General features: G+C 30.5%; 1 long non-coding RNA gene across 1 annotated transcript in view; it reads left to right on the top strand.

Annotated features, from left to right (window-relative positions):
• LOC146540010 (uncharacterized) overlaps positions 1–16778 on the top strand; it is a 35947-nt gene extending 19169 nt beyond the window's left edge. Inside the window, exon 3 of the long non-coding RNA XR_014879485.1 lies at positions 16248–16778. This is a non-coding gene — a long non-coding RNA (uncharacterized LOC146540010). The remainder of the gene's footprint in view (positions 1–16247) is intronic.
• Positions 16779–20688: the final 3910 nt, after the last annotated feature.

The raw sequence follows: 20688 nt of genomic DNA, 5'->3' as shown, positions 1-20688 counted from the left end.
CGCCCGCATGGGCCCCTCTTATTCGTTGGAATTCCACGTCATGATATCATGGGAGATCCTAATCTAACTTCCTGGGATAGATTTTTGGTAGTTTAGTAGCGTTTGTTTGTTTAGCTATTACTGGTTATAAGAAATATTTTAAGTATATTTTTACGTATGTGGTTATATAGGTTTAGAAATTTAAATGTTAAATGTTGAAATTATCTGTAAGCAGAAGCGTGGTTTGTTGATCCCACTGCTCTAAGAAAGTACGGGTTTGAATTGAAAAAAATGTTTTCCTGAGCTTTAAAAAATAATTAGGGTTACAGGGCACTTAGAATACACAACTTCTAGTTACATCCATTTGACCACGGGGCCAAAGCTGCGTCTAAACGCTAGTTAGATATAATTAGAAAAGAGATTACCTTATAGCGAAAGGTTGACAGAAAATTATCTTTGGCTTACTGGTAAAGTTAATAATATGAGAAAATTTAGGAAAAAAATATTTAAATTAACAACTGATATCGCATACATATAGCTAAAACAGGGAAAAAAGTATAAAATTCGACACACAAGTGTCGACGATACGTTTATAGATGCTGATTAATGGATATAGAAGTAAAGAGGAGACGTGGTTCGACGCGTGATGGATAGTCCACCCTGTTATTAGATAATGGTGTTTCAATAGAATTAGTCGCTTTGTTCTTGTTGCCCTCATAGTAGGTCAATGTAGGAACACATGTGTTATAACGGTTTTTATTGGTTTTTATATGGTAATTTTAGAAGAGGTATAAATTACGAGGCCTTGTCCGCTTAAGAATATTGTCAACTTTCAAAAGTTCTTATAGAAAAAATTTTAAATCGCGAACGATTTTGATAAAATTTGAAACTTAGACTCTTAAAAATATATCATGGAGCATATGTTTCGTGGTTTATTTTAATTTATCCCCTAGGGGTGTAAATAAGGGGTTGAAAGTTTGTATGGAAAAATCTTTAAATCGCCACTGATGATGAATGATTATAAAATTTGAAATTGAGACTTAAAAATATTTCATTGAACACGTGTTTTATGGTTTATTAGAATTCACTCCTAAGGGTGCAAATGAGCAGGCGAAGCTGCGCGCGACCGCTAGTATATTATATTTGAATTATACAAATATTATAATATAAATTATCTTTACTGAAGAAATTACTAAATATAAATGATTTATTCCTTTATAAACTTATAAACATATTCATTATTTAGTGGTGATACTGTAAAAACCCATAGGTTTATTTATATAAGTCAATAGCGGAAGCACGCACAGTTACTATATATAGTCGTGTATATTATTTTAAGCGTTTGGTTTTTTTTGACACTTATGAATCAATAAATAAATAAACATCTGTGATACAGATTTTTATAATATCTTATATATTACGATATTAGTAGAATCTATTTTTATATTTTTTTAAAGGTTAAGATAAAAGCTTTCATTTAACGCCATTCAACACACATAACCTCCAAAATTCGGCGGTAAGTGGGGAACGGAGTGTTTTAACACTAAGTTCTTTGCCTACCCAGCTCTGCGCGGGATACAGCGTGAAGCTGATTTATATTATTTAGTTTTCATTTAATATTCACCGAATCATAAACTTTTTTATTGGCAGTTAATTAATATTTGTTAATTATAAAAAAATAGTGCTAAAAGTAAAAATAACGTGATTAATTAATATAATTTAAAATAAATAAAAATTCACAAGAAAAAATATTTGCGTTTATTTAATTAACTATCAAATTTTAAATAGGTATCGTTAAAAACATTTTATATAAGATGGAATATATTTTCTGTATTAAACCTTATCAACTAGATTGATTACTTATTTAAATAAAATGTATTAGGTATATATATCTTTTATATTATCATTTTATTTATATAATCTAATCACTGAAACTATGGAATAAAATGGTTAAATTTAAATAATTAAGATATTCAAATTCAAAATAATCTTTGGTTAAATTCACTTTTACAAGCACTTTTGATTCGTCGAAGGAACATACAAAGATACCACCGGCTCGAAAACAGTCATCCTGAGAAGAGCCGGGAAGAATATCAACAGTTACTCCATATAATATCAATGGTACAATTTAATTGTTACTAACATTGGTATTTATCCTGCATTAAATTTAATTAATATCTATTAATATAATTGATAAATTTTTACCTGTTAAATACTCCTACTATTAGGTAAAACTAAACTTACCTAGGTATTTATTATCGTCTGTAAACAAAGCAATATACAGAAAATTGTATTAAATTATATTAAATTAATAATTAGTTCGGCAATAGGTGTTTTAAAAATCTATTAATTCCTGCCATTAAAATAATCAATTAACTTATCACACTTTAATTTAATTGACATTTGAATTGATTATTGCCTCTGATACTACTTAATATATCAATATAAATAAATACAAGATTTATAAAATCAAATAAATGTAGATTGACGAAAAAGGGTAATTAATTTAAATAAAATATTTTAGATAAGAAATTCTTTATTCTTACCTATTCTTCTTGTCTTGTCTAGTGAGTTTAGGAGACGTAGGTAATATTTATTGCTTAGTGTGCAAAATTGTAACAGGTACTTTCTTTTGTCCACCCTTTGAAGGTAAATGTAAAAGAAAGTGTTTACAGATTTACAACCACTTTAAGGGTTCACTGGCCACAGGCACGAAAACAAAATACTGAATGCGATTTTTTTGCAAAAAGAAATTCTAAGGTGTGACAAAATTCGCAAGAATGCAAAAGAAAGTGACCACCGTAGTTCTTAAGTATCTTAAAAGTAATAAAAATGAATCGAATTACAATTACATAGAAGAATTGGCCACCTGCAGTTTTGCTATTTGAATATTATTCGCAAATAACAATAGGTCCAGTTTCGTTTTCACTTTCCGCTTACTTAGTTGTTCAGTATATCTTCAACTTTTTGGTCGTAAGTTAGTTTTATACGCAAGTTCCAAATTTGTTATTTTAATATAATAATAGATATTGATTTTAATTAAATAAATGGGTGCTATATTCAAATCAGTGTCTATATATAGAATCATAAAAAAGAGTGTTCCGAAAAATAATACAGAAGACATAAATCTATGTATCGGTATTGGAAGATGTCATGAAGGTAGGTTACAGTTTTTGAGATTTGTGACCAGGTAGTATTGGATCCGTTGGTTTTATTTGTTAGGTGCTCGTGATAACGTGGAATGCTGTGCCGTGGCCAACGGTTGGCTGGCTGGACGCAAAGGAGGGATTACCTTGTGTGTACAGGCTGTGCAAAGTTGTTAAAGTTTAATATAAGTGTTCAATATAGTATATTCGCAAATATTCGTTTAAAAATTAAAAGATTTCGGCAATTTAAAATAAATGCTTTTATTATTTAGTATTACATAACATTCTAAAATAACCCTCATTTATATTATTCATGATCTCACTACATAATCCTTAGTTTCATACAAATTGAGGAGCAACTTCATATTAAAAAAAATACAAGGACTAATATTTAAAAATAATTAAGATAAAAAAAAATCTTGTTCATAGAACACGCTGTATCACCGAGAGTATGATATCAAGGTTAGGCTTAGCGGAACACTTCACATGTGGTCAGCCTAATAAAGTGTAATAGGCTTATACAGGGTCCGCGCGGGGGACAGAGCGAGGTATAGGAGCTTAGCGGCCATGTTGTATTATGGATGCCTATCATATTTTGGACCCGCTCCGTACCGGATTATTCTTTTTCCTTTTACGCCTCCATCTCCGGAACCGGTCTCGGTGCGACGACCACCATTTATTGTAGATTAAAGAGGCTTGTTGTCTTAATTTTAAGCCACGCTTTGAATTTATAGCCAAGTATTAATATACTGTCTGCAAATTTTTTCCATATATCTATACTAATATAATAAAGCGGAAGAGTTTGTTTGTTTGTTTGTTTGTTTCAACGCTAAGATCTCTGGATCTACTGGTCCGATTTACTTTGTTTTTGTTTTGTATGAAAGTTGCATTCTTCAGAAGTGCTATAGGCTAACATAACATTACATTACACATATATACTAATAAATTAAAATACTTTCTAATTTGACATGCAATTTATTCTGCCATGTTAATAACAACCGTCGTTGCTAAGCAACGGTTTGCAAAGTTTCTTTGTTGTTTTAAGAAAACGTCACCCAAAATGAATTTATATTTTGATATTCATCCTTATAAAAATAAATATATTATATAATATTTAATCAATATTCTTATAGTTCAAGCAGGCGTAGACCGTCCGGGTCCACTAGTTATATTATAAGGACTGGATCGTGAAACGTCTTTGATTTGTTTGAGTCGAGTTTTTATTAATTCGGTTGCTCTAGTCCGCTAATGTTTTGTACGTAAGTTAATGATTTGGCAATTAAATTAAATGATTCTCGATGAGGTAGCTTAATTAAAATATATATACACCAGCCTGAGGTGTTCAGATCCAACGCTGGTCGGTGCCCATTAGTTATGATTGCTTTGGTGTATTTTTTTTCGTTTATATGGTATATTTTTATAGAAGTTGTTAAGTTAATATTTAAATATTTTAATTAGTAATAGCTCAAAAAATAGTTTGAAAACAATAAATATTAGCAAATAAATATACTTAGGTATCACCACACCCAGTATATTCCATAGAGGGCCATTAATCAGTCTATATAATATTCAGTATAAAATAAAATAACTGAAACTTCTAGGTCCGAAAAAAAGACAGTACTCTCGAACAAACCGAAAGGTCGGAAAAAGGTAGCTGAAAAAACATGATTTATGTCGTGAAAAATGTGGAAACACACGTGAAAGGGGAACGATGAAAACGTGGCGTTACCGCTAAACTAATTTATTAATCGACTGTTGACTTTATGTTTTTATTACTTTTAAATATTTATTCATAATAGATATTATGTAGGACTTTGAAAACTTCCTTTATTTCGTTCCTTCAATTTTTGTGCGTTTATATAAAAATATTTTAAGCAAATATGCACTGATATGTTATTTTACTTAAGCTCAAAGAATTTACACAAATTCTATTAATAACTAAGATATTTTTATAAAGAAAGATCAAAAATAAAATTTTGATATTCATATCCATCAACAGCATATGGCGCCGGCAGCGGAAGTATTAATAACAGTCAGTCAATATATTTGCAAATTTCTCACTTAAAAACCGACGACTCGACTCTACAATCTTAAACCAATTTAAAGCCTTATTTTAAATATTAACTGGTTCCTCTTATTTGCGCACGTATCTCGAAGTCGATCGTTTCTGGTAATAAAGTCAACAACCACCAATCGCCCGGTGGCGATACCGCTTTTCGTAAATGAGCATTGAGGTACTACGGTATGATTAATTTTAAGAAGTGCTAAGATTTCTGGCTGTTTGGTATCTAATTTTGGAGATTTATAATACTATGCTTTAAGGATTTTGATGCGGTTTATTAAAAGATTTTAGTGTTTTTTTTTAAATATCGTTATCGCCATTACGTACAAAGACAATAAGCTAGGAGTTTTGTATAAAATAATTAGGACAAAGTTTTTTTATTATTAAAATTTTACCTATTATTCTACCTTTTATTAAAATTAATAAATTTAAATGTTACTTAAAACTAGACTAGTTTGATTATATACATACAGCAGAAATAGGTTTATATACCCTTGTTTTTTACACCCTTCTAAAATGCGTCTATACTCATCAAGAAAATCTTAACTTAAAATTCACAAATAAACTTCATTAAATATACAAATGTACTCTATAAAGCTACGTCTCTACTTTCGATGTGGGTATACTACCTACAGCTGACAGATACGGCGGCAGATCTTAGGCGGAAATTAAAACTAATAATTCAAAAAGTTTCCACGCGACCGAGCCGCAGAGCCAGATTTATGACTGAACCACGCTTGAACCTACATAGTGCTCCGAAATCAGTTAGTAAAAGGATTGAACTTCTCGATAAATAAATAGGTAAAATAGACAGTGATAAATCACTCTACCTAATTTGACCGAGGAATTTTTAGTTTTTATAATATATTCTGTTCTTTTTATATTGTATACTGAACTGGTATTGATAGTAAAGTTATGTCTAACTTAACTATGACGTGAAAGTTGTTTCATAAGGATGGACGGTTTCTTATACTTTTATGCAAAAACTACTATACTTATTTAGATTAAATTTTACATTAATATAGATCAGAATAACATTATAGGCTCCAATTTTTATAATTTAGATTTTTAATAATATCAACAAACAAAACGGTTAGATATGTTTTTAAAATTTTATATGCATATTTTCTATAATTATATTTTAATTAAAACAAATATAATCATAAATAGATTTCATAATATAACCAAAACAATACGAAAACAAACCCAAAAGTCTGTATCTACATACAAAAACCCATCCAAAGCCAATAAATTCTCCAAACACTAGCAAATGGAGCTAGCAGTTTTTTCAGTAGCACCAGAGACACAGAAATACCTCCTTCGAAGCACTATAGAACAGTGGCGAGTCGCATTGACATTAGGTGCATAACGATTGCAATACGTCGCCAGTCCTGTGGACATCAATCGAGAGCCCAATGGCGCAACGCGAATGCATCAGGTCACTGCACTAGAGCTTGGAGAGTCACTTCTGTGGAACACCATCTTATATGTTACTTTAGCTTCCATTGCTAGTCTGGATTATATAAGTTGTTAAATATTTTGTATAATAGCAGCAGTGTATAGTAAATTTAATGATTTAGTCGTAGTGTTTTGAAAATGATAGCATTCTAAGGTCAACATTGGATATGCAGTTTCTTTCTTCGATCATTTGTTATGGACTGAACTTAGTGCTGGCAAACAGGTCTCTAGACACCGATGTTGATAGATGTGACTTTTTGTGGACTAATGTTTAACTTTTAACGAATCACTTCTAAAAAGTCAAGAGATGTAGAATCTTATATTTATGAAATTGTTAAATAATAATTGAAGATTTCAGTCCAGTGCTTTTAAATCAGTAAAGTATCATTAAAAATGTAGAAGCCAGTCCTGGCGCAGAGGCACAAGTGTGTGTAATCACGACAGGTTGTAGATTCGATTTTCACTCGGAGAAATTATTTTTTTATTATTTTTATTTCCTCGCTCTGGCAACAAGGCAAACACAGCGTTGAGTCTCTAAAATTCGCTATAAAGTGGGGAAAGGAAGTGCCTTAATGGTAACGAAGTGTTTTAATAGTAAGATGCCAGATTCCCTCCGCTCTCTGCTATGCGCGGGATATAGCGTGAGGCCAGTATACATGATCAATTACCTCATAGATATACCTACTAATAGATATCTACCATCAAAATATTTTTTAATCTAAATACCCGTACATAATATTTTCTATAAATGTCTAAATATCAGACATGTCTAATATTTCTTGATATCAACCTCTTTACTTATTCAAGAGCTAGATTAGGTTTGAGGATAATGTCCAGATCGCAGAGCCTATAGGTGGCTGTTTATTATTTAGAATGTGTAGCGCCGCACCCCCCGCGTCCCCGACGCGACTCGATGCGCGCTCAAAGTGGGAATCTTTTGGGATTACGCTGCCGTCAACCCGTTTGAGTTAGGGACACACTAAGTTTCTTATATAGCTTTTTTATTAGCTTTTTTTGTTTTAATATGTATAATTGTATATGTATATAGCTAAGCTAGCTGTGAGCAGCAAGTCTCTAAAAAATATATACTGCTTATAATAGTATTTTCTTAATCCGATTTCATTTTTTTATATGTGACTTTTAACTTATTGAAATGTAAAGCATATATACAATATGTTAAAAAGTATCTAAGTTTTACAGCTATAATTTACAAAATTTTAAGAAAATTAAAAGAATGAACGGACGAATCACCGTTATTGAAAATCTAAATCTCAATCAAAAGCATACATAAATTTCATAATTATATTTTCACACCTAAAAATAACTTAAATACCCTTCTCCCAGTAAACCCAACGCCTCTTGATCTGAAGCGAAGCACGCTATGATGTACGAGAAGACGACGCCTGGCGAAACCTAAACCGGGGCAAAGCCTCCATCACGTCAAATGAATACTAAATCACAGGCGGCCATTTGAATTTCAATATCTACCGCCATTTGCCCTACTCGCCCACTCCTAATGCCTTTCAAGAGATATAAAGAGTAAACATGTTACTTAGGTTACGTTACGTAAAACCAGTTATGTTTACATATCTATGGGTAAAATATTTTATTATTATATATTCGTAATAGGTATATAGGTATTGTTAATAATTATTTATGATCTTTTTTTGCGTACGTATAACGTACGTAATTTGTAATAATATAATTTAGGCAATATTTTTATACTAGCTGCTACTGAGTGACTGACAGACAAGCTATAGACGAAATTATTGAAATGAGAAGACAGGAGTAGGGGAGAGCGGGGCTAAAAGTTACCGAGGTAAGTTGTTCCGATGGAAATAATTTCGCGGAGAAAAGTGATAGGAATATTTAGTAAACATATAGTGAAATGCAATGTGATAGCGCACCCATGGCCAGCATATTGAACAATCCAGTGGCACCCGAAACCAATGGAATAGCACACGGGTGTCGTTAGTACACGATTGTAAATATTTTTGCATTTCATATTTTTGGTCTATCTCACAAATTTTAACGATTAGCCTCGAGTATGTTAGTGTTTTTTTTACATTATATTACCTACTATTTCGGAACACTATTTGTAAATTATTTATGTTTTCTATATCTTATTTATATTTAATTTTTTTTCAACACGTGTTTTTGGGGCTAGATGTTCCCTTTTTTTGGGGCATGTTGTGACCTGTTGTTGTGACGAAAAACTTTCGCCAATTCATTTGTACCAATAATGGGATGTAAATATTGTAATTTTTCATACTAAAAAATAATGTAATTTAGTAACATGCGGACTTATGCTCGGAAATCAACTCGAGGTTATGTGTCATATGAGTTGATGCAAAAAGCAGCGGATGTAGTTTTCAAAGATTGCAGGAATAAGATAAAAACTGTTACCAAAGAGTTACATATACATATTAAGTGCGAAAACCTAAAGGTATAAAATTTTTGTTTATTATTTTGGTTTAACAAAATCAAAATAAGTTTTATTTTATGTAAAATTATCTTTTACTTTTTAGTTCCGTTGTTTTTCGGTTCGGTTTTTTTCGTTCAAAATTAATTCTTTTTACGATTTTAAGTGATAAGTAACCTTAAAAGGATATTTCTTAAACGAGTGTTGGTTGTGGTGGTAGTGGTTGGTAACGAGTGGCATCTGTTGTGATATGTAAAACTTGACTCAATTAGGTATTATTTTTGTGGAAACTAACATTTTGGTATATTAACAAGAAAATACATAAAAAATATTCGGGCCAATTGGGAACCTCTCCCTTTGTTGAAGTCGGTTGAAAATGAAAACTTCTTTTATGAGGTTGGTTGAAAAGAAATGCAACGATGGGGAATCTTACCTCTTACTAGTATAATTAATATTTACCAAAATAAAAACAAATTTTCTTAATTTTGACCGGATTTTATAATCAGAACCTAACCAAACTTTCATCAAACTATCCTTGAAGTGTATCCTTTCAAATAAGAAAAGAATCATTAGAATCGGTTGGCATGATATTGAGTCATTCGTCATTTTGTCGCACACGTACCAATACAAATTTAATACTTATGTGATTTTCTCATAGACACCATTGTCAAAAATAGACCAAATAAAAATTTGTTCCCACATGGGAAGCACTACCTTTCAAATAAAAAAAAAATCATCAAAATCGGTTCACCTAATCTAAAGTTATGAAGTAACATACATAAAAAAAAGAAACAGCCGAATTGATAATCTCCTTTTCTTACAGAAGTCGGTTAAAAAAGATTTGCTTTTGCGTCTGGTGATTATTAATGATACTGTTGGTTATTCCTTAAATAAACAGGCTTTGTTCGATTATTTATTGTTTTTTATTTTGCAAATAATAGCTTTAAAAAATATGGAAACAATTTACCCCGGTCTGTTAACAACTTGCCCCAACTCGGGGTAAGTTGTTACTTTCCGACTTCAGTCATAAAAAAATTCATAACAAAAAAGTCTTACAAAGAATACCCCAAATTACTGTTTTAATTGCAAGTCTAGATATGTAAGTTGATTTTGATTATATTGTATAAATACTGAAATCAAGTATTCGTAGCAATATTTGAGGTTAAAAAAAAATCGGAACTTTTGGCCCCGCTCTCCCCTAGGCTACGGAGTCTAGGTGTGGCGGCGATGCACTAAGGGAAAGGAAATTTCTATTTTACACCTGAATGTTTTTTTTACGTCATTTTAAGTCTGAAAGCGCAAACAAAGTTGTTGGCGACGACTAGTAAATTAAATAAAATTTAAATAAAATACAATACAAGTTTTTATAAGCAACAAATAAAATTTCCAAATAACCATCGATGCGTTCCTGCTAGTCCTTATTACTAAATTAGATATTTTCATTCAGTAAAAGTAAAGAAAACTCACTTACCAAATACTGAGAACATTTATCAGTTGCAAAAAGCGAAAACCGAATCGGCAAATATTTTTTGCAGTTCATTAGCTCAACCTCGAAATACCTATAGCTTAACCAACTTAGAAGGTGCGTATATAATTCTACAGTAGACCGTAAAGTAGTTTTTCAAGAGCGGCAATAAGGTAGGTTTCAGGGGTAATACAGTTTTCAGATTGTTTGTATTTGGTACGTTTGTCTTGGAAGGTTCGTGGGAACCGCCGCGTCGCATTTACTCTCCAATGCTTAGGACAAATGATGTTGAGGAAAGCATTTTCCTGAAATAAACTTAGAATTTTTTCTATTGTTTTTTATTTTCAATCAAATTGTATGGGGCATATAAATAATGAATACCTAGTTACCTAGAGGTGCATACGTACAAAAATATAATAAAAGTAACATAAATCTTTATTATTTTACTAAACGTATTTCTAAGACTAGAATTTTTCGTTTTTAATTTTGAAGACAGGTAGGTATATACAGGTTAACATTTTAATCATGTACTTTAAATTTATTACATTTATCTTATTGTATTTACACTGTATTCATTAAATAAGTACTCAATTTAAACTGAATTCATTCTATAGATTTTAATGGCATAACGTAACATTTTAAAGAAAAACGTACAATTAGACATTCCATTTCTATTTCAATTATCTTAATTACCTAAAGATATAACAAAAAAATACACTAATAAAAAAAATGCTTAGCGAAATTTCTCAAAAAAAAAAGAAAGAATATACAGTATTCATAAATGATTTATCAATAAATCTAATATGAACGCTATATAAACTAACCCAACTGTTTACCATAGAGGGGGCCGGGTGGGAGCGTCCTAACAATTTTTCTCATAAACCGAACATGACAGATTCGTCAGAGATTGATCGGTGCGGAGCTGATCTGGGGTGCCGAATTATAATGCGAAGGGTGTTTTGACTATATATTAAAAATATTCTGTCTAAAATGTATTAGATATTACCTAATAGTGGAATATATTTATTTTAATTTATTAAAAAAATGGTAACAATAACTAACTTCTACAATAACTTATAGTATCTTTTAGAAGCATTAAGATACGTTGATTCCCATTTTCCACTGAATTCTAAAGGTATTGCGTGTTTGCGTGAACAAACGAAAATATAAAATAATTATTTTCCTAGAGTGAGAATCGAACTCACAACCAGTCGCGTTTTACAAGCTTGTATAAAAAATAATAAAATAGTAAAAAATTAAACTTTAATTATATTTTATATTTAATTATCTTTTAAACATAACATTTAAATAAAGTATTATTTTATATTTATTTAGTTTACTTTTACAATTAAAATTCACATAAATATACATCAAGTAGCTATTCCTATTGTATAGGCACTTTAATTATAATTTTATTGTGAGAATTCTTTAGAAAGCCTTTTTTAATGCAAATATTTTTTTCTTATTCTCAACTGTAATGTTTAATTAGAACAGCATTAAAGAGCTTCACAAACAAATAACATTTAAAGCTTCTTCCAATTTTTCCCCGCGAATGAAAATCTTCATTTGTCGGAGGGCGAACTACCCTTGAAAAAAAATAAAAAGTATTATTAAAGAAGGAGACAGTTCGGGCGCATTTGTAACTGTCGCGGGCCGTATGATGAAAAATTAGTTCGGTCCTTGTGACAAAGGCGCGCTAAACCCACTATACACGGTTATCTCTTTTCTTCTCGATGATTGTTAAGCGGAGAAAAGGAATAGCTGCTGCGTTTCCAATGACACAGATAGCTTAGGGATGACCGTAGGAGCGTACAGCAAGTTTTTGACAGCGGCCATTTATTGTATATTGAATATCAATATAATTTTCGTGAGAGTTGATTCTTGTCCCATGCAGGCCAACGTCCCTCTTGGGAAGTTTGGGCACAGATTACTGGCGATGGCAAATATTGGTGGTGATTGATGGTGGTGAGAGCTGCCAGTACATGCCCTTCTTTACTTTTGTTTTTACTTTCTTTGGGGAGGTGACAAGTGACATATAACAATGTTTTCTTAGTTCTAGTTGGATTGTGAACTTGAAACTTAGTTTGGATATTACATATATAGTTTTACTTTGATAATATTATTATTGGTTGCGTTTTGTTTCCTACGTATCTACTAGATTATTGATTATTAACGAAAAATAAGCGAATTAGTACAATATTTTCCACATATTTTTCCCTCTTTGGGAGTTGTGTGTAGGACTTGGTTACAAAGTAAACTTTTAGCTTATATTTATGCTGATTGCATACATAAACAGACCTAAAAAGTCAAAATATCAAATAATCCGAAACCAAATAAGAATCATGAACATTTAAGTACCCTCCAATTTACCCAAAATAGTATTATAATTTAAGAAATGATATAAACTCAAAGTATTCCTATCAAAATTGACCAATTCAGACCATACATATCTGGTTTCGTATTACGGTTCATATGTAAACCACATCAGTTGCACTGAGCAAACAATGGTTGACCGTCGCCGTCGCGCGGCCGCAGGCAAATGGCAAGGAATTAGTCGGTAATGGCGAGACCATTTCGACTAACTGCTGACCTCACCTAGCTATATATAATTGATTTTCTGACAAAACCCTTTATTGCTGTCTTCGAACTTACAGGTGTATGTGAAACAAATAAAAATTGCAATTAAAAATTTGTATAAACAATAATAATTTAAATTTAGTCTGGCTTCAGCTCCTTCAGGTAATTTTGAAGTTAAGAACTTTGTGATATCCTGTTACCTAATTTACACCTTTTATAAAGAAATGGATTACACAACATTTTTCGTGAGGAAAAAAAGAAATTAAAATTTGAACCCCCAACCATCCATCAGGAAACATTTTAGCCATAGTGGTACACCATAAAAAATAAAGAATAATGCTTCCATTAAAACCAGCGTTACAGGTAATGATCGTCATTACCTAAAACACTTATTTGCTATTTTTTCTAGATATTAATCATACGAATGATTCATCAAACGAAAAAAATCCTTAAAAAACATACCAAAAGACATACGTTGTGAGAATTTAAGTAATTAAAACACAAATCGAAAATTTAAAGTTCAAAAAATACCTGAATAATCATATTTATCTATGTCAAACGTCGGCTTTTTTAGTAAGACGGATCTGTCACAGATTATCTTTAGATATTTTTTATTTCTTTGGTTCAAGAGACAATTTGACAGCTCAACCCTTTTTAGCCAATGGAGCTCATGGTTAACATAACCGCTTGTTTTTGCTTTTATTTTTGAACCCTTTTTATATGAAAAGATCGGTACCTATTAAAACTTGAATCAACAACATTTGGCCGTTATGTATCTTTAAGTAACAATATTTAACAGATCAATTAATAAGTTTTTTTTATGTTTATATTATATTTATTGCATTTTAAAGCATAAATTAGCAATATTTTGGTTCGCAAACACTTCTCACGCCTCTATGATTAAGATTCCATATCAAAAACACTATATTTCAATACGCTTAAATGAAGATTTATCAACATTTAAATAACTTGCTCCGGTCATATTCATTTAATTTAATTATACAGCCATTCGTGTCTAATAATGACATCATTATTCAAACGAAAAAATCATCGCCTTATCAACTGTTTAAGAAATAAATGAACTTAATGATACATCACGTGTGTAGCTATCAATAAAGCGGTCGAATCCTTAAGATCGGAACAACTTAATTTCTTGTATTGGAAACAACAATAATATTTCCTGAAACAGGATATTTATTTAAAACAAGGCGTTGATAAAGTAATTTTCTTTTAACCTTAACCATGTCTTTATGGAGTGGTCATTACTTAGCAATGGTACACAGCCCGCTCTGAGCAATCGTTGCGTATTAATCAAAATGCCATATTTTCATCTCGTTCGTTTTATATTTCTCTTTCTCTCTTCCACTAGTCGCGGGTATGTCGCTGTTATTTACACGGAGAATACCTAATACGAGGTATTTGTTATTTATTGAAAAGTAAACTCTACATACGACGGTCTTGAGGTGATACCAGTTTGTATTTCTAAGGTTTTGTTGCCTTCTGGGTTACGGTAAATATTCAGGCTTGGCAGTGCTACTCTCTCGAGACGAAATTCGGTCTTTTTCCTTTACTCCATCACGAAACCTTTTTTCACTTTTTCAGAGAGGACGTAAGAAAGCGTTCCTTCCTCTGTTCATTTCTTACGCATTATCTCGTAATCATTAGTTTCTTTTGGACCTACTTACCTTAATGGGTTTGAGACATCTTTATACTGAACATGTAATTTTGAAAGCACCATTAATATATGGTTGCTAAAGAAATGTATTACTTAATAGAAATGTGATAATGTTATTCTCAAAAGATAAAGAGACACTTTCTTGGTATTTTATATTGAAAATATATAAGTTTATTTTGGAATACATAGAATGTGTTAATACAAACATATTATATACACATATATAATATTTTCTTTAAGATATTTATATATTTTTTTGTTTTATACATCTCGGGCAGTAAGCAGAAATAGGAACTAAACATAGACTTTATTACTGTTTTAAGATTCCATACTAGGTGACTAGGTCCACTTACTGATTTTTATCTTAATGACAAACTGAGGGATCGTCTATATTATTATAAATAAAAAATATTTAAGTTTCTATTAATATAAAGATATACATATAAATTATTATTTCTTAGTTATGTTCTGCTACAGTTTTACAAAAAAAAACTGTTGTTTTATTATTAGCAGACGCATCCTGCTTCGCCCTGCACCTGACATTAAACAGCGAGCTCTCCCTTCTCGATGAAAACTTTGTTGACACCTTAGATACGTGTAGAGTGTGAATGGAATTAATAGCTTGATTGTAGATAAAACTTATCTACGAATTTCAATTATATTTTCCAAATAATCCCTCATTATATAAGTAAATTTAGTTAGAAATTATATGTTAATTTTGTACGAACATTTTGTCAATAACAAGGAGACAAAAAGATTATTTACTTACTGTGCTCCTTCACTTGGAATTGAACCTACTAACATCAACCATTTTTAACATATACCTAGCTATCAATCATTAATTGTAAAGAAAAAACCCATACAACACATATTACACATGTAGATATTCCCTTCTCAATAGCGAGATCTCATCTTGAACTCATTGTTAACTCACACGCTATAGCGACAATAAGACATTCATATCAATCAATAGAAGATATCAGTGCTCAAAACATGGGAAAGAGCATTTGCATAGAATGAAACTGGGCTGCAATGTCATCTGTCTTTTGTGAGTGACATTTAGGCTGCCTACGCATGGGACGATGTGCGCGTGGTTATGTTCGTTTGTTCTGTAGCCTTAGATGTTTAAATTAGATTATTGTTATAGATGTAGATATTATCGTAGCAGATTTTTTTTTAAATTATATACTTACATTTATGTAATACATATATCAAAGGCTATAAATGTATTATAATTTTCGTACTTTCTATTGTAGGTTTTACGGAAAGTAGAGAAAAAGGCACTTCACAATAAGGAGGAGGCGGAAAATGGAGAACACGATAACTTATATAATATATATTCTTTACGTATGTGGTGGACCTTAACAAAAATTAGATACGAATAAAATTATTTTAATTTTGAAAATCTACTATTTAATTTAAAATTAAAACAACAAATATTAATATTTATTTTTTTATTTCAGATAACAAACCGTCGACTGCCACAGCACCTGTAAAAGAAAAAACCTCATTAAACCAACAAAATATTAAGAATTATATAAATAAATAAATAAGTAAATAAAATGTAGAGGCGGAACGCATTAAGGTATTCGGGTAAGACGCCATTGTACGTATCGGTAGATAAACTACGACATTAATCAATAGCGCGACAATGGACCCGCTCACCTCGAACTTTGATACCAAAAACCAGTTTAACGATATCTCCTAAACATAGATGAAATATCCTTATGTAATTCTAAAATAAAGATATCGAGGGGTATCGGCAGGTCAATTTATGCTGGTATCCATAAATTGAAAGGTATTCCAGATTCATATACATAATAAGTAATTTAAGGTGGATAGCGGTGTGACGACAATTTGAATTAATTTTGTTTATTTAGTTTAGCTTATTTGAATTATAATGAAGGATATCTATGTATGTAAATAAATGTAACCGTAACTTTTCCAAATGTATGTAAACTTAACTTAGTTTATTAAAGCGATAATGATCAAATGGTAATTTTATTAAATTATTTCAAGGTACCAGCCAGTTGGTTGTGGGTTTGATTCCCACTCAAAGAAATTAAATATTTAATATTTCCATTTCCTCGCTCTGGTGAAGACAGACAGACATAGCATGTTGAGCAGCAGAACTCAACGTAGTTCTGCTACTAAACACGCAACGCCTCGAGAGTTCAGCGGAAAGTGGGAACGGAAATGTCTTAATAGAAACGGGGCTTCTTAACACTAGATTTCCAGGACCTGTGCCATATGGAGGATACAGTATGAAGCAAAAAATAGTTAATAAGAATCAAAATAGAACTAAAGTACCACCTATACGTATTAATTAAAGTTAATTTATGTTCATTAAAAAAGTCAATCAAAACTAATGATAGATTTTCCTTTCTTACAGTCCATTCTTATTTCTTATATATAACTTTACAACTTCTTATGACATAGCCAAACTAAGATTAGTACATAAATCCAAATGAGTAGAGTCGCACAGTTACTCGTAGCTTAGCGGGAAGTCTGCATTAATCATACATCTGGCTGGCCCTTTGTCTCGAAACACGAGTTCCTACGCACCGCCACTACGCCAACCTGGAAACTTTATTTATAGTGGATATTATAACTATATGCTTATCAAAAACATAAATATAAGTGAGAACATTTTTAGTTTGGTATATTTAGTTCAAATTATTTATATTTTTTTCATAGTTAAAAATAATATATGTATTTTTCGGAGTAATTATAAAAATATTTATTTCAATAACTTTTTATTATATAACTTGTTTTCATTTTCTCTGCTCTGTTATTGAAATTGAGAGGTTCCGCCACTCGACAAGTATATAATACTATTAAAATTGGGTTGAAAGTGTGTTAACACTAGGTTTCTTCTGTACCCTCCTGACTGAAGATTTTTTTTTCATTATTTATAAATTTCATTTTTTTTTTTACAATGTCTTCAAATTTTAAAGTAAATTTGACATCTGAATTCATATTTTCATTTCCTCGCTCTGATGTCCAGGTGAAGCACAGCTTTAATTCCGCCACTCAACACCCAATACCTTCGGAATCCCGCTGAAATTGCTACAGCTACGGAGTGTCTTAACACTAAGCTCTCTCTGCCTAAGCAGTAAAGCTGAAAAAAAAAGAAAATCCCATATAAATAAGACAACACACAAATCCAAGCACATTTTAAAGCACAATATTCTCATAGAACACATAAGATAGGTGTATTATATCTTATCACGGGATTATCTTTATTAAATTACCACACGCTGGCCGCAGCGGGCAAGGCGCATAACTTAGAAACTGCCTTGCTTTCAACGATGCTATATACGATAGAAATATTAGTTATTTAAACGTATAAATTCCTTATTGATAGAATGTTTGATTTATTTTGTATAATTATGTGTAAGGTTTATATATCTTAAGCTTTGTATAATTGTTTGTATAAATTAAGGAATTACGGTATAAAATGTAGAGAGTAGAGTAAGAATGGAGATACCTTTTATTCTATTAACTTCTTTCTGCCTGTATCAATTTCTGATAGTTAAAAAAATATAAATTTTCAGTTTTAATTAGCTGTCATATTCATATGGTTATTATTATTCGATAGGAACGTAGAAAATGTATGTATTCTATAAAAAAAACCTAATTATAAAATGTAAATACATTTCCACTACGTATTTCATACAAGATACAACACTTAATAAGTCTCCAGACCTAAGCGAGACTACAGAATGAGAATCAGAGCGGATATTAAACGGAAAGCGCTCGACAGCCACCTATTTAAATGTTCCACCAGGAATCTATATTGAATTGACTATAGAGGAAAATTTTCAATATTGTTGCTATTACTGCATAAATATTCTTAGATTTTCAGTTTTGTTTTACTTATAATATAAAATATGATATAATATGAGTTATTTATTATTTTTATATTGGTAAGTATATGTACTTATGGGTGTACATATAGGTCATACAATATACTCATATATGTATGTATTAAAAGTTTAAACAGGAACGGAGTGCCATAACACTATGTATTTATTTAAGTTTTTACATTTCTTTTTTACTTTAACATGTTCATTCTATATAAAATAAAGAAAAATCTTCAGCTTCAGCATGTCGACATCGGCATAGATGACACCAGCTTCTGTGGAAGATTAGATTCGAAGATACCTTCAGCGTGAAAAATAATTTAACTTATTTATTTAGAAAATGGTGTTAAAAGCTACAAACGTTATTCCCGCACTATAATTAATAAAATAAACAAACAAATATATTAATACGAATCATTAAAATTATTATGAAAACAATATTTAAATCAACAATCATTATAAATGCATATGCAAACCACTGTACTACGATTCGAAAGTGAGACATTAGTGGAGTACGATGTGACATAAGTAAATAAACGTGACTTTAATCACGACTGCGTGATGTGGCCCGACCTTCACTTCACAAAGGAAAGCTTAGCACTAATGTACTAACAGAGTACTAGGAAAAATAATTTAGATTTGTTTGTTTTTATGGTTAAATTTGTATGAAAAAGTCATTTTTATGTTTAATTTCAAGAATATGTATAATCTAAATTATTTTTAAAAAAATGTAATTGTTTATACTAATGTATGGTGTGGTATGTCGTTTTAATAATATTAACACTAAAAAGAAATATTGTTTTTTTGTCAAATATATCAAAATAATTAAAATTGTTCATGTATTCAATAAGTAACAGAATTTGTCGAGTTAAAATTTTTCCCTAAGATGTTGTCTTTAGTTTTTTTATGAATTTAAGTAATATAATATTTTACGTACTTATTTATTTATTTAGTTGTAAATTAAGTTTATGCAAAAGAAAGAATTTCAGAAATATTTTACGATTGCTATGATTCTTGTTTAGGTATACTCTTCCCTGTATTCTAAGTAAGCACCTAATGGTAATTCATATTTAAACATTTTTATGAGCTTTTTTAATAAATAAATTTGAACCACAACTGATCGTTTTATTTAATACCTTCAACGTCCTAAGTGTAAATAAATATATTAAACTTACAGAATTGATATTTAAGATCGTCGAAGTAATTAGTAAACCTACATATTTCTGTGTAAAGTTATTTTTTATAATATTATTCCTCACAATCTACTAATTAATAAAACATTAATGTCTATAGTAATTTTTTATTCTATTTTAATCATTAAATACCGCATATTTAATTTATTTATCTATCGTCTTTCAGTCGAAGAATAAAAATAGGTAGGTATATGTTCTATGTATGCCTAATATGATAACAAGAACTGTTACTGTGCCAATTTTATTTACTTATTAACCTTAAATATAAGACAAAATAATAATTATTTTTATGTAATAACTTAATAAAATACTTTTTTTTACTTAGAATATACTTATTTTACCAATCTACCTATATCTAAGTGCAGTATCGAATCAAACGCACCTATAAATGACTTTCAATTAATTATGACAAAGAAATAAGTATGTCTAAATTCTAAACTATAAATAACGATATTGTAGCGGCATCTTTGGACGGGGTCTATTTCCGACGGCGGCTATTTTGGACTACCGGCGGTTAAGTACAGTGACGGTGTTTTTTTTTAAAATAATTCTTATATATTAAAAAAGGTCAGTATTTTTGTGATTGCACTGATGAACTTATTTTTATAATTATATTCAAAATTAAATACCTATATGATAGATATTATTCAATTTTCGTGTATATTTTCTTTTTATTTTAGTGTGTATCTATCTCTATATGTACCTAATTGTAAAAAAATAGATACGAGTATGTAAAGAATTTCTGAAAATAAACTATCATATTACCCTTAGGTATATTTTTTTTTCAGCAACTCGCACGTAGGCTCCTGGAAAGCTATCTGCTTTACGCACTAATTCGAAAGCAT

The sequence above is a fragment of the Heliconius melpomene genome, chromosome 3 (genome assembly GCF_056956725.1).
Source record: "Heliconius melpomene rosina isolate 202511_hmr_F chromosome 3, ASM5695672v1, whole genome shotgun sequence".
Lineage (NCBI taxonomy): Eukaryota > Metazoa > Arthropoda > Insecta > Lepidoptera > Nymphalidae > Heliconius > Heliconius melpomene.
This window is presented reverse-complemented; position numbering and strand designations above follow the sequence as displayed.